The following is a 15504-nucleotide window of genomic DNA, read 5'->3' on the forward strand; positions in this document are numbered from 1 at the left end:
TCACTTATGCTAAGATATGCGTTAGCCCCGGGATGAGGCTTAGTTCATTTCAGCCCCCTCATCAACCATCAAGTGCATTCTACCTCCAGCAACGAGAATAAGTAAGAACAAGATGAAAGAAATAATTAATTATCATGGAGGAGAGTAGCGGAACCTTAACAAAACAAACAAATGGAGTAGAAACATAAAAAATAAATACAATTGACATGGTAGCATCCAAAGAGTATTATAGTATGTTGAGTTACCAAACCAATAAGGGTCATAGGAGTGACAGGTTGTTTACTGAAGACTAAAAATGTGAAGACTAAGGAAACATCTTCTGAAGTGGAAGACATGGTTTGCAGACCCCTAGCTTATCATTGATGTGGAAGATGTTAAGATGTGTCCAAGACTCTGAATACATCTGCACCTATGAGTGTGCATCAACTGTAATAACATGGTTTCAGTTGTTGTAAAGGGGTATTTAAACACAGGAAACAGTTGAATAACACTTCCTCCTGTCTATTTCCCCTGTTTGAGATATGTTTTTGGTGATACTGTGATACATATGCATCTCATCATGCTTTACTGCTATTGCCTGCTGCTCCTCTCCTCAGCTTGGATGAGAATCATCTCAGGTGAGAATCTCTACCCACCGACACCAACACTGTTACCACCCAGTGAAGATCAGCGATCGGGGAGGGGGCTGTGCTGTTAGCTAGCAGGGAGATTAGTGGTGGGCTGTCACATGTTAGAATAATAAACAGTTGTGCATTTTAACCCTGCATAATTTGCTATCTATCTGTTAGCTATCCTAATGTATTAAAATGTTATTCCCCCTCAGGGATGGAAACCAGTGGCAGATTATGATTATCTCCAGCATGTGGTGAGTGGAAACTCAATGACAGAAACTCCCACTATTCAACACAACAACAGTGATAGCCTGACTGACCAGGTATGGGATGTTTTCACAGACTCAGCCCTAATATTGTTGATTTGACCAGGAGCTGTGTTGGGTTTGAACTGTCAACATTGCTGAAGTGATCCAGGCATGTGGCACTAACCTCACCCCATATGTGCAGCTCATGCTTTACCCACTCTACTCTGTAGTCTCTACCCCCACATTTACACCCCAAATCCTACCCATTCCCCTCCAAACCCAACACCCACTCCTCTCCATACACTTGACAGCAGAGCCAGGTAGGGGATAGAGGGATGACATTGGCTGGCATTGGACGGATGTAAGTTTACACCCATTTCTCCTCCATCCCTTTCCCCCACCACCCTCCTCCTTCTCCCCCACTCCTCCCCCATCTCCCTCTTTGCCTTACTCCAGATCTCTCCCCGCCACAGCTGTCTCCCCCTGGCCTAGCCCCCAGGCTTCAGGAGGCTTCCTGCCTCCCTCTCTCTCCCCCTGCAGCCAAGAAGGAAAAGCAGGGAGAGGAGAAAAATAGAACTTCAGGCACAACATGCAAGGCCATCTGGGTAATCTTGTTCAGAAGGCTTGAGGTGATCGCTGCAATTTACACAGGCAAAAAAAATAAAAAAATCAGACCTAATTTCCATACCTACCAGCCTCAAGGAGACAAAATTGAATAAACCAAGAATTAGAAAAGAATTACACTAAAACCAATACAGAATATTCAACACTAGTTGCATTTTGTTCCTTGTAATCCTCCCCACATGCTCCCCAAACCCTGTGTATACTTTCTGATTTATTAAAGAGAAGAACAGTCGGAGAAACATGGAAGCTATGCGGAGAAACTAACTGCATCCACACAAACGCACACACACACAAATTCAGCCATGATAGTAAAACAATATTTCCGATGAAAGCAAATCAAACAGAAATCCAACACGTGAACGTCAAATTGATTAGTAGGAAAATGCTAAAATGTCTTCAACCGGCATATCTCACAGTCATAACGATATGTTAATTTGCTACTTTATAGCTGAAAGCCGAATTCTGCTTATATAAACCTTGAAACACTGCATTTCTAAAATGTGCCTTAATTTAATGAAGTAAACACCTCCACAAAACAATAAATGCCCCAATTAAAGAACAGACATGAAGAGAAGTGTCTATTTCCTGTTAGAGCCCTGCGGATATATGTACCCAAGCGTGTCTGTGCAGGAGCATATGCATCGTGTGCAGCTCGTAAACATCATGCCTTCACGTTTCACATTAGCATATGTGCCTTGCTTGTGATGTAGGTTATCTGGTGCTAGATCCAGGCTATATGTTTGTGAGGATATGGTGTGTGTGTGTGTGTGTGTGTGTGTGTGTGTGTGTGTGTGTGTGTGTGTGTGTGTGTGTGTGTGTGTGTGTGTGTGTGTGTGTGTGTGTGTGTGTGTGTGTGTGTGTGTGTGTGCGTGTGCGTGTGCGTGTGTGTAATTGTGGTGTTATCAGTGTTATTGTGGATGGATGGATTGTTCAAGGCATTGTGGGTTTGCTGTTTGTGTATGTATCTATGTGTATAATTAAAATAGAGAAATATATGTGTATGCTAATATATGTGTTCGCATCTGCATATTATGTAAACTGTACAACTGTAGTATGTTTGAGTGTGTATGGGCACGATCTGCCTCCCTCTCTGCTCTCCCTCCTTTCTCTCCCTCTTTTCTCCCTGCTCCTTCGACTGTATGTCATCATGCGGCCTGCCTGCTTCCGTGCCTCGCACCCCTGGGGGGCATGTCCCATCAGGCTTGCTGTGCTTCAATGTGTCCCGACAGACCTGATGTGATCTGAGTGGCTGACGGGTCTGTCCCTGCTGCCCGCTGTCTTTTCTCCTCGCCTCTTCACTCACATGTGGAACTTGCTAAGGAACACACACACATACCAATAAACACACAGATGCACACACACACACAAATGCACTGACAGACAAGCACGCGCACAGACGCATGTAGAAACCCACATACTGTACGCATACACAAAGACACACACACACTGCAATAATGCAGCATGACTTCTGTCTACACCTCCTGTGGAGAGAGCCCAATCAAAATATTAGCATTTTATCTACTTTGATATGAATGGCTTTGGTAGAGCATGGCACTTGCAATGCCAAGGTTGTGGGTTTGATTCCCACGGGGAACTAGTATGAAAAATGTATACACTCACTACTGTAATTCGCTCTATATAAGAGCATCTGATAAATGTCTAAAATGTATGAGAAAACCCCCCCACAAATGTTGTACTGAGTGAAGCATGATACTGTAACTCTGGTACATGACAACAGGATTCATTGCCAAACCAACCACCGGTGTGCGTGGCCAAAGAACTCTATTTTCATGTCATCTGACCATAGCACCAGTTCCAATCCAAGTGCCAGGCACTGACATTTGTTGGATGACATGAAAATAGAGCTCTTTGGCCACACACAAACGAGTGGTGTGTTTGGTGTTGAAAGAAATATGCATAAATAGAAAATAACCCCATACCTATTGTAAAATGTGGTGGGGGATCTTTGACCTTATGGGGCTATTTTGCTTCTGCTTGTCCTAGGGCCCGTGTTAAGGTCAACGGCATCATGAACTTTACCTAATACCAGGACATTTTAGCCAAAAACCTGATTGCCTCTGCCAGGAGGCTGAATCTTTTCCACAAGTGGATCTTCCACCAGGACAATAACCCCAAGCACACGTCAAAAACCACAAAGAAATTGTTAATTGACCACAAAATCAACATATGCAATGGACACCTCAGTTTCCATACTTAAACCCTATTTTAAACCTGTGGATTGAATTGAAGACAGCAGTCCATATGTGCAGATGAAGAATATCAAGGATTTGGAATTATAAGGAGGAATGGTCTAAGATCCCTCCTAATGTGTTCTTCAATCTCATAAAACATTTTAGAAAAAGGCTCAGTGCTGTTATCGTCGCAAGGTGAGGTATTGAAAGGTACTCACGGAATCATGGCTCTCTCCGGATATACTGTCCCCGTCCATACAGCCAGCTGGGTTCTCAGTACATCACGCAGACAGGAATAAAGAACTCTCCGGGAAGAAGAAAGGCGGAGGTGTGTTTTATGATTAATTACTCATGGTGTGATTGTGATAACGTACAGGAACTCAAGTCCTTTTGTTCACACGACCTAGAAGATTTCACAAACAAATGCTGACCGTATTACCTCCCAAGAGAATTATCTTCGGTTATAGTCTCAGCCGTGTATATTCCCCTTCAAGACGATACTATGACGGCCCTCAAGGAACTACACTGGACTTATATCCTGTGTATAAACTGCATATCCTGAGGCCACATTTATTGTACCTGGGGACTTTAACGAATCAAATTTAACCTCTTGGAACTCTAGGGGCAGTATTTCATTTTTGGATAAAAAAACGTTCCCGTTTTAAACAAGATATTTTGTCACGAAAAGATGCTCGACTATGCATATAATTGACAGCTTTGGAAAGAAAACACTCTGACGTTTCCAAACCTGCAAAGATATTGTCTGTGGGTGCCCTAGAACGGGAGCTACAGGCAAAACCAAGATGAAACGGCAACCAGGAAATCAGCAGGATTTTTGAGGCTCTGTTTTCCATTGTCTCCTCATATGGCTGTGAATGCGAGAGGAATGAGCCTGCCCTATCTATCGTTTCCCCAAGGTGTCTGCAGCATTGTGACGTATTTGTAGGCATATCATTGGAAGATTGACCATAAGAGACTACATTTTCCAGGTGTCCGCCCGGTGTCCTCCGTCGAAATTGGTGCGTCATTTTCAGCTGCTGGTATTTTTCCATGTGATTCTGAGGGGAAAGCAGGCTTCCACGAACTGCATATCAATGAAGAGATATGTGAAAAAACACCTTGAGGATTGATTCTAAACAACGTTTGCCATGTTTCGGTCGATATTATGTAGTTAATTCTGAAAAAGTTTGACGTTTTGGTGACTGAATTTTCGGTTCGTTTCGGTAGCCAAATGTGATGTACAAAACGGAGCGATTTCTCCTACACAAAGATTCTTTCAGGAAAAACTGAACATTTGCTATGTAACTGAGAGTCTCCTCATTGAAAACAGCCGAAGCTCTTCAAAGGTAAATGATTTTATTTATTTGGTTATCTGGTTTTTGTGAAAATGTTGCGTGCTAAATGCTACGCAAAATGCTAAGCTAGCTTGCAATACTCTTACACAAATGATTGATTTGCTATGGTTCAAAAGCATATTTTGAAAATCTGAGATGACAGTGTTGTTAAGAAAAGGCTAAGCTTGAGAGCAGGCGCATTATTTTCATTTTATTTGCGATTTTCAGAAATCGTTAACGTTGCGTTATGCTAATGAGCCTGAGGCTTTATTCACGATCCCAGATCCGGGATGGGGAGTATCGGATCATATCACCTCCACCTTACCTGACACCCTAGACCCACTTCAATTTGCATACTGCCCCAATAGATCTACAGACCATGCAATCGCCATTGCACTACACAATCCCATCTGGACAAGAGGAATACCAATGTAAGAATGCTGTTCATCGACAGCTCAGCCATCAACACCATAGTACCCTCCAAGCCCTCCAAGCTCATCATTAAGCTCTGGGCTGTGAGTCTGAACCCCAACCTGTGCAACTTAGTCCCAGACTTCCTGACGGTCCACCGCCAGGTGATGAAGGAAGGAAACAACACTACTCATGCTCAGCCCCCTCCTGTCCTTCCTGTTCACAAATGACTGCGTGGCCAAGCACGCCTCCAACTCAATCATCAAGTTTGGAGACGGCACAACAGTAGTAGGCCTGATTGCTAACAATGACGAGACAGCCTACAAGGAGGTCAGGGCACTGGCGGAGTGGTACCAGGGAAAATAGCCTCTCCCTCAATGTCAACAAAATGAAGGGCTTGATTAGGGAGTTCAAGAGACAGCAGAGGGGCACGCCCCCATCCACATTTACGGGACCTCATAGGAAAAGGTGAAAAGCTTAAAGTTCCTTGGCGTATACATCACTGACAATCTGAAATGGTCCACCCACACAGAAAGTATGGTGAAGAAGATGCAACAGTGCTTCTTCAACCTCCAGAGGCTAAAGAAATTTGGCTTGGCCCCTAAGATCCTCACAAACTTTTACAGATGCACCATTGAGCATTCTGTTGTACCAGGCTGTATCACTGCCTGGTACTGCAACTGCAACTGCAACGCCCGCAACCACAGGGCTCTCTAGAGTGTGGTGCGGTCTGCCCAATGCATCACCGGGGGCACACTGCCTGCCCTCCAGGACACCTACAGCACTCGATGTCACGGGAAGGACAAAATATAATCAAGGACATCAAGCACCCAAGCCACGGCCTGATCGCCTCGCTATCATCCAGAAGGCGAGGTCAGTACAGGTGCATCAAATATGGGACAGCTGCCCTACAGTACGTAAATAGATATGGAATCAATGGTCAATTTAATGATGGATCACTGGTCACATTAATAATGTTTACATACTGTATTCCACTGGATTCTAGTCAATCCCATACTGACATTGCTCGTCCTAATATTTATATATTTCTTAATTCCATTCTGTTACTTTTATATATGTGTGTATTGTTGTGAATAGTTAGCACACAAGCATTTTGCTACACCCGCAATAACATCTGCTAAATATGTGTATGCGACCAATAAAATGTATTTGATCTTTGAAAACACAGGTGTCAATAATTTTATCCCTATCTTTTTGAGAGAGAAAAATGTTACCTTTTAATTTAAAAAAACTCTTTCTATATTATGTATTAGTCCACAATATAACAAACATTTATTGGAGCATACAATATAGCTCAGTATTTGTATTATTTATTTTATAGTCTTTTGCTCATCTGTATCAAGGATGCCAACAATTTGGGATCTGACTTTACAGATGTAGGATCATAATTTGAGCAAGTTTTCTACAGCATGAAATGTGAAGTATTATGTGGATTGTAATTTATGAACATTTTTGTAGAGGTAATACATTATTCCTAAGGAAAAATCAAGTCTGACATTTTTAAGTGGAAACTTCAGAAGCATTTTTAAACCTCAAATACACTACAAGTTTTACATTTCCTAGATTGCAGAAAGTTCCTCTGCAACAGGGTGATCAAATTACGAACCTACAGTTGTATGTGTGTATGGAAAAACTGAGTGGAGAAAAACAATGACCTCTTGGTTCAGTAGCCCTGTCACACAGAGAGGAGCCTGAGGGGATACACAGAGACAGAGGGGGTGGGGGTTGGATTCCATGCGACGAGGGCATCACAATGGGGCTTAGCAGCACAAAGATATACCAAATGGAACCTTAAATCTGCAGGGGGTTGTATGTATGTTCGGTGTGGAATCTAATTGCTGGGCTCTTACATCTTCTCAGAATTTGATGAAGTGCACTTTCCAATAACGCCGTCACCAATAGCTGATGGACTGGACACAGGAAAGACAAAGACAACACGATTTCCCTCAGTCAAGCTTTCAACAACAGTGAGCAGGCTTGGCACTTTAATTAAAAGACAAAGGTTTTTTTTATTGATATTTGGCCACATACTTCAGGCGCCAGTTTATAACGCCTAAAGTACACAGTAATGTTTTCTTGATCAATCATTAACACTCCCAGTGGAGATCTTAGATCACTCTGGCGACATATCTGCCGGTGGTCTTCGGTTTGCTGCATTTCTTTAGGTCATAATGAACCTCAGCAAGGAGGAAATGACTGCTGGAAGGGTTTGGGGAGGAGGCGAGGAGAGGGGGGTGGAATGGGATTGAGGGTAGGAGCGGGATTAGAAGGATCTAGGCGACAATATCCAGCCCCACAGTGGACATGTCACAATACCTATAAAACCAAGCGGTCAAACAGGGAACAGGTTCCAATCATTTTTACACCATATATTTTTTCCCATAGGGGATTTCAGAAACACTTAAAATAAGGGCTGTGTTTCGTCTAGGCTTACCCTGGCATGACGTTTTGATAACCATGTATATCTCTCTCGGACAAAGTGACTTTAATTATTATATTTGTCTCTATTTAATATCATGCAAGACTACAAATCCCTGCAAGCTCCTGCACGTCATCTCTAGCTGACATCTTTGATAACAGGTATTGTGTCAATTTAAAACTTGCAAAACACAATTCACAGACATTTTGCCAATTTATTCATCACTACACTGAACAAAAATATAAACGCAACATGTAATGTGTTGGTCCCATGTTTCATGGGCTGAAATAAAAGATCCCAGAAATATTCCGTACGCACCAAAAGCTTATTTCTCTTAAATTATTAAAGAACATGATCATTACACAGGTGCACCTTGTGATGGGGACAATAAAAGGCACTCTAAAATGTGCCGCTTTGTCACACAACACATATGTCTCAAGTTTTAAGGGAGCATGCATTTGGCATGTTGACTGCAGGAATGTCCAACAGAGCTGTTGCCAAAGAATTGAACGATTATTTCTCTACCATAAGCCGCCCTCAACGTTGTTTTAGAGAATTTGGCAGTACGTCCAACCGGCCTCACAACTGCAGACCACGTGTATGGCGCCGTGTTTGTGCGCTGTTTGCTGATGTCAACGTTGTGAACAGAGTGCTCCATGGTGGCATTGAGGTTATCGTATGGGCAGGCATAAGCTACGGACACAATTGCACTTTATTGATGGTAATTTGAATGAACAGAGATACCGTAACGAGATCCTGAGGCCCATTGTTGTGCCATTTATCCTCCACCATACCCTCATGTTTTAGCATAATAATGCATGGTTGAAGATATAGAGTTATACCCCCACACAGGACAAAGATTTAAGATCAAGGGCCTGATGACCTGCATGCCCACCAATGTAATTTACATGTTGAAATGTGCTTGTAGTCTTTCTTCCATAGGGAAACCCTGTAGAAGCCTTAAGACACGGATCAGTGAGCACCGCAGCAATATGCGGAGAGGTGAGACAAAAAACCTGGTTGCTGTACATTTTGTACAAGATGGACATCCTATTAGTTCTCTGAGATACATTGGAATAGAAACGCTCAAGATGTCCCACAGGGGAGGGGACATTGAGAGGAAACTTCTTCAAAGGGAATCTTTCTGGATCCACAGGCCTTAACGAGGAGTTTGAATATTGTATGTGTATGTACACTACCGTTCAAAAGTTTGAGGTCACAAAGAAAAACATTTTTTTTGTCCATTAAAATAACATCAAATTGATCAGAAATACAGTGTAGACATTGCTAATGTTGTAAATGACTATTGTAGCTGGAAACGGCTGATTTTTAATGGAATATCTACATAGGCGTACAGAGGCCCAAACACTTTAGCAATTATGTTAGCACAGCTGAAAACGGTTGTTCTGATTTAAAAAGCAATACAACTGTCATTCTTTAGACTAGCTGAGTATCTGGAGCATCAGCATTTGTGGATTCAATTACAGGCTCAAAATGACCAGAAACAATGTACTTTCTTCTGAAAGCCGCAAAACACCAGTCTCAACGTCAACAGTGAAGAGGTGACTTCGGGATGCTGGCCTTTTAGGCAGAGTTCCTCTGTCCAGTGTCTGTGTTCTTTTGCCCATCTTAATCTTCTCTTTTTATTGGCCAGTCTGAGATATGTCTTTTTCTTTGCAACTGCCATAGTCTACACTGTGGACTTTGAGACTGGTGTTTTGCGAGTTTCAGAAGAAACCCTGGCCAGTTGAGGACGTGTGTGGTGTCTTTCTCAAACTAGACACTTTAATGTACTTGTTCTCTAGCTCAGTTGTGCACCGGAGCCTCCCACTCCTCTTTCTATTCTGGTTAGAGCCAGTTTGCACTGTTCTGTGAAGGGAGTAGAACATACCGTTGTAGGAAATTCAGTTTCATGGCAATTTCTTGCATTGAATAGCCTTCATTTCTCAGTAGCTTTGGATAACGTGGGGTCGAGCTTACGGAGATTACCATGGACGAGCTGGTGGCTCAGTTTATCCTCAGCCAGCAGAAGCAACAGGCTCTCCAGGAGCAAGCACTGGAGGAGCAGCACCAACATAACCTCAGACTGGTAGCGGAGGTAGCCCAGTTGAATGCTGGGAGGGTTCAGGAGCCTGGCCCGAATCAGTTCCTGGTTAAGTTAAGGGAGGAAGATGACGTGGAGATGTATTTGTGCACCTTCAAGAGGACGGTACAGAGGGAAGGATTGCCCAAGCCCAAGTGAGCCAGCCAGTTGGCACCCTACCTCTCTGGGAAGGCCCAGAAGGCCTACTTTGACTTGAACACTGACCAGGCCGCAAATTATGAGGGACTTAAACGTGAGATCCTGAGCCGTTATTGATTCAGCCTCGCAAGCCGTGCACAACTGGTCCACGACTGGGCCTTTGACCCCAACCTTTCCCCCGTGCTCAGATGAGCTACCTGGTGCGCCTGACCAAGGACTGGCTACTGACTGATGTACCATCCCTCCCGATGATTGACAAGCTCGTCCTGGATCAATACCTTCGGGCCCTGCCATACAAGATGAAGAAGATGGTGAGCATGCAGAACCCCCAGATCCTGGAGGAATTGCTGACCACTGTGGAAATTCACCAGAACACCCAGGACCTGCTGAAAGGGGTAGAGCAGAGAGAGGAGATGCAGTGAGGGGGACGAACAACACAAAGAGAGGCGAGGGGCTGAAGGGGGCCCGGATGGAACCAGCCTAGGCTGTGAAGCCGGAGGGTGACCCAAACCGACGACGTTGGCGGCTGCTGGACCTAGATCAAATACGCTGCTTTGAGTGCATTGAGCCGGGGCACCACACGTGGAGCTGTATCGGCTGGGAGGAGACCATGACCTCCACATCCCCCAGCTCTGGGGTAACCTGGATGGCGAGTTATGTCACCTCAAATGGTTCCTATATGAATCGATGGCATTGACACCAGCGCAAAGGATGAACCGGGGGACGAGGAGATGACAGTGTCCTGTGTACACGGGGACACAAAGAGGTACCCAACGGTGCCGGTGAGGATAACCACCCCAAATGGGGAGTGCCAGATGCATGGGGGGCTGTTCCTAACCTGCCCGTGTCAATTCTCTTCGGTCGAGACTGCCCTCTCTTCCAGGCACTGTGGAGGAAGGACCTGGAGAGGTAGGAAGAAAAGGGAAAAGGACGGTGGTCTGCGCAACCCACTCCACGCCACGAGAGGTATCCATTAGGCCCGAGATGGACCCGGAGGAGGAAGACGACCCCGCTCCGGCAAGCGAGCCACCATGTGAGGAAGACCTCAGGCTCCCCTTTATGGAGGTGGAGGCCCTAGACGGATCTCCCGACACGGGAATCCTCACGGGTTAGTTCAGGACGGTCCAGTTAGAAGACCCAATCTCCAGAATTCTAGGGGCCAGGTGATTGCAGTGGATGGCGTACTGTTACCTGGGGTAAGTGAGTGGCTCTACCCCCACTTCGCCATCTAGCATAATTTATTGTATCAGGTAGTAAAGTACAATGGGGAGACAAAATACTTGTTACTCATGCCCAGCCAGTATGTTGCTGCTTGCCCACACCCACCTGCTTGGGGCACACCTGGGGATGGAGAACACCAGGGAGCGGATTAGGAACCGGTTCCACTGGCCCGGAGTCAAGCGCACCATGGAAGACTACTGCCGTAGTTGCCCGGCGTGCCAGATCACAGCTCCGAGGGTACATTATAGAAACCCTTTAATTCCCTTGCCCATTATAGGAGTGCCATTTGAGTGGGTGGCAATGGATCTGGTGAGTCCATTGGTGATGACTGCGAGGGGATACCAATACATCCTAGTAATCGCTGATTACACCACCCGGTATCGTGAGGCAATCCCGCTACGCATGGCGGCAGCAAAAGGTATCACACAGGAGCTCTTCCATTTATTTAGCAGAGTTGGGTATTCCGCAGGAAATCCTGACGGACCAGGGCACCGCGTTCATGTCTCGTGTGATGAAAGATGTCTGCAATCTAATACAAATAAAACAGGCGAGGACCAGTGCGTACCATCCACAAATGGACTGATGCTGAAGAAGGTCATCGAGAGAGATGGGAGGAACTAGGACCAGCTGCTGCCCCACCTGGTGTTTTCAGTGCGCGGGTTACCTCAAGCATTCACTGGGTTCTCCCCCTTTTGAGTTCCTGTATGGCCGTTGGCCCCGCGGACTGCTGGACCTAGCCAAGGAGGTCTGGGAAGAGCAGCCGACCCCCCTTCGCAGCGTAGTAGAACATGTGGAGGAGATGAGGGAGAGGATGACGGAGATTTCGCCAATGGTGAGAAAGTACATGGCCCGGGTGCAACGTGACCAGGAGCGTGTCTACAACCGGGGGGCCCAACCACGAGAGTTCCAACCAGGTGAGAAGGATTGTTGCTGGAGTAAACCCCTCCAGCTTTTACATTTGAACTTGCTGAATAAATGGCACGCACGAGAGGCGCTGTGCGTAACGTGGACCCAGGCACAGCAGAGCCCACCCTCTGTTGAAGTTGCAATGGGGGAAGACCTCAGCCCGACCCAACGACAAGAGCTCAGAGAGTTGGTCCAGCAGAATATGGCTGTGTTCTCCGAGGTGCCGGGGGACACGGATCTCGTGGAAAACCATATCCACACACGTCCGGGAGAAACGGCCATAACAATGCTAGAGATGGGGGTACTGGAGGAGTCCCACAGTGAGTGGACTAGCCCTATAGAGCTGGTTCCGAAACCGTCCCCTTCTGCAATGACTTCCGGGGCCTGAACGAGGTCAGTAAGTTCGATGCCTACCCCATGCCCCGGGTGGACGAACTGATCAACCGCTTGGTGATGGCGAGATACGTCAGCACCTTGAACCTGACAAAGAGGTACTGGCAGGTGCCACTGGCAGCAGCCTCCTGGGAGAAGACTGCCTTCTCCACCCAGGGGGGGCTAAACAAATACCGGGATCTTCCTTTGGGCTCCACGGGGCATCATGCGACCTTTCTGCGACTCATGGCCAGTGTCTTGCGGCAGCACAGTGAGTACACGGCTGCTTATTTGGATTACATATTTGTGCACAGTGACAGTTGAGAGTCACATCTTTGTAGGCTACAGGCAGTGGTGGATGCGCTAAGGGATGCAGGACTGACTGCGAACCCCCACAATTGCAAGCTAGGCTACGCCGAGGTGGAATACCTGGGCTATCAGATCGGGAGGGGAAATGTGAAGCCCCAAGAAGACAAAAATCCCTGCCATTAGGGGATGGCCGCTCTCGCATACCAAGAGGCAGGTAAAGTCATTCCTGGGAGGTCTACCCCGGGGGATGGTAATACGGGGGAGGTACTTGATGTGACGTTGGCTCCCTCTGCTGGGTGTACATGAGCTGGGCACCCCGACACGGATAGCTCCGAGTTGAGGTAATTAGGGGAAAGTGCCAACCAGCCGCAGAGGCCAAATAAAAGGAGCACTGTCGCGTGAAGGAGGACTGGGAGAGACCGACACAGAGCAAAAGCTGAGAAGAAGGACCGAGCCAAACCTACATGATTTTTTTTGTTATGTTTATTTTCTGTCATAGTAAAGTTGTGTTTTCCAGACTAAAACCTCCCTGTCTCTGTGTTAATCTCTGCACGCTCAACCTAACACCCCACGGTTTAACACAACGACTACGTAGATATTCCAGAGCCGTTTCCAGCTCCAATATTCATTTACAACATTAACAATGTCTAAACTGTATTTCTGATAAATTTGATGTTATTTCAATGTACCAAAAATGTGCTTTTCTTTCAAAAACAAGGACATTTCTAAGTGACCCCAAACTTTTGAACGGTAGTGTATATTATCGTAAATATTGATCACAATCCCTGTGTATGATCATATATTTTGAGACATTGAATGGTAATATTGTGAAACTATGTTATACATTTGTTTACCTCGTGTTTCAGAAAGTGATGTCACTGAGTACTGCCCCTATATATAGGACCTTCCACCCCCACCCGGGATATGGATGCCTGATGAAGACCTAGGGGTTGAAACGTTGTTGTAAATAAATATCACCTAGGAGCTTGAGCAGCAGTGTGCAGTGTTTTCCTTTCTGTTTTCCATGAGTTTGCCTACAACCCCAGCACCTGTGAAAAGTACCTGGATGTGCGTATGTTCATCTTTTGTAAAGATAAAGACTTACCTGTCTAACAAAAAACAGAGGGTGTTCTTTAATGGAAGCCTCCAACATAATCTATGTAGAATCAGGAATTCCCCAGGGCAGCTGTCTGGCCCCTTACTTTTTTCAATCTTTACTAACGACATTCTACTGGCCTTCAGGAAAGCCAGTGTGTCTATGTACTGTATGCGGAAGACTCATCACTATACACGTCAGCTACTACAGTGAGTGAAATCACTGCAACACTTAACAAAGAGCTGCAGTTAGTTTCAGAATTGACGGCAAGGAATAAGTTATTCCTCAATATTTAAAAAACTTAAAGCATTGTATTTAATTCACTAAACACTAAACCTCAAGTTGAGGTGACTAAACTGCTTGGAGTAACCCTGGATTGTAAACTGTCATGGTCAAAACATGTTGATACAACAGTAGCTAAGATGGGGAGAAGTCTGTCCATTATAAAGCACGGCTGTATCTCTTTAACAACACCATCAACAAGGCAGGTCTTAGAGGCTCTGATTTTGTCGCACCTGGACTACTATTCAGTTATGTGGTCAGGTGCCACAAAGAGGGACTTCAGAAAATTGCAATTGGCCGAAAACAGGGCAGCGCATTAATAATATGCATGTAAATCTCTCATGGCTCAAAGTGGAGGAGAGATTAACTTCATAACTATTTACTTTTGTAAAAAGTGCTGATTTTCTGAACGCACCGAGGTGTCTGTTTAAACTACTAGCACACAGCACGGACATCCATGCATACCCCACAAGACATGCCACCAAAGGTCTATTATACAATCCCCAAGTCAAGAATAGACTATGGGAGGCACACAGTACTACATAGAGCCATGGCTACACGGCTCAATGCAAGCAGTAGAATCAGATTTAAAAAATATATCAAATACACCTCATGGAACAGTGGGGACTGTGAAGAGACACACACACAGGCACCGACACACATACACATGTTAACCTCTTGAAACTCCCCATCCCGGATCCGGGATTGTGACTAAGCCTCAGGCTCATTAGCATAACGCAACGTTAACGATTTCTGAAAATCGCAAATAAAATTAAAATAATGCGTTTGCTCTCAAGCTTAGCCTTTTCTTAACAACACTGTCATCTCAGATTTTCAAAATATGCTTTTGAACCATAGAAATTGACTAATTTGTGTAAGAGTATGCAAAGCTAGCATAGCATTTTGTGTAGCATGTAGCACGCAACATTTTCACAAAAGCCAGATAAACAAATAAATAAAATCATTTACCTTTGAAGAGCTTCTGATGTTTTCAATGAGGAGACTCCCAGCCACATACCAAATGCGCAGTGTTTCCTGAAAGCGTCTGTGTGTAGGAGAAATGTCCGTTTTCTACATTGCGCCTGGCTACCGAAACGAACCGAAATGCAGTCACCTACAACGTGAAACTTTTTCCGGATTAACTACATAATGAAACATGGCAAACGTTGTTTGGAATCAATCCTCAAGGTGTTTTTTCACATATCTCTTCATTGAC

Source organism: Oncorhynchus masou, chromosome 3 (genome assembly GCF_036934945.1).
Source record: "Oncorhynchus masou masou isolate Uvic2021 chromosome 3, UVic_Omas_1.1, whole genome shotgun sequence".
Taxonomy (NCBI): domain Eukaryota; kingdom Metazoa; phylum Chordata; class Actinopteri; order Salmoniformes; family Salmonidae; genus Oncorhynchus; species Oncorhynchus masou.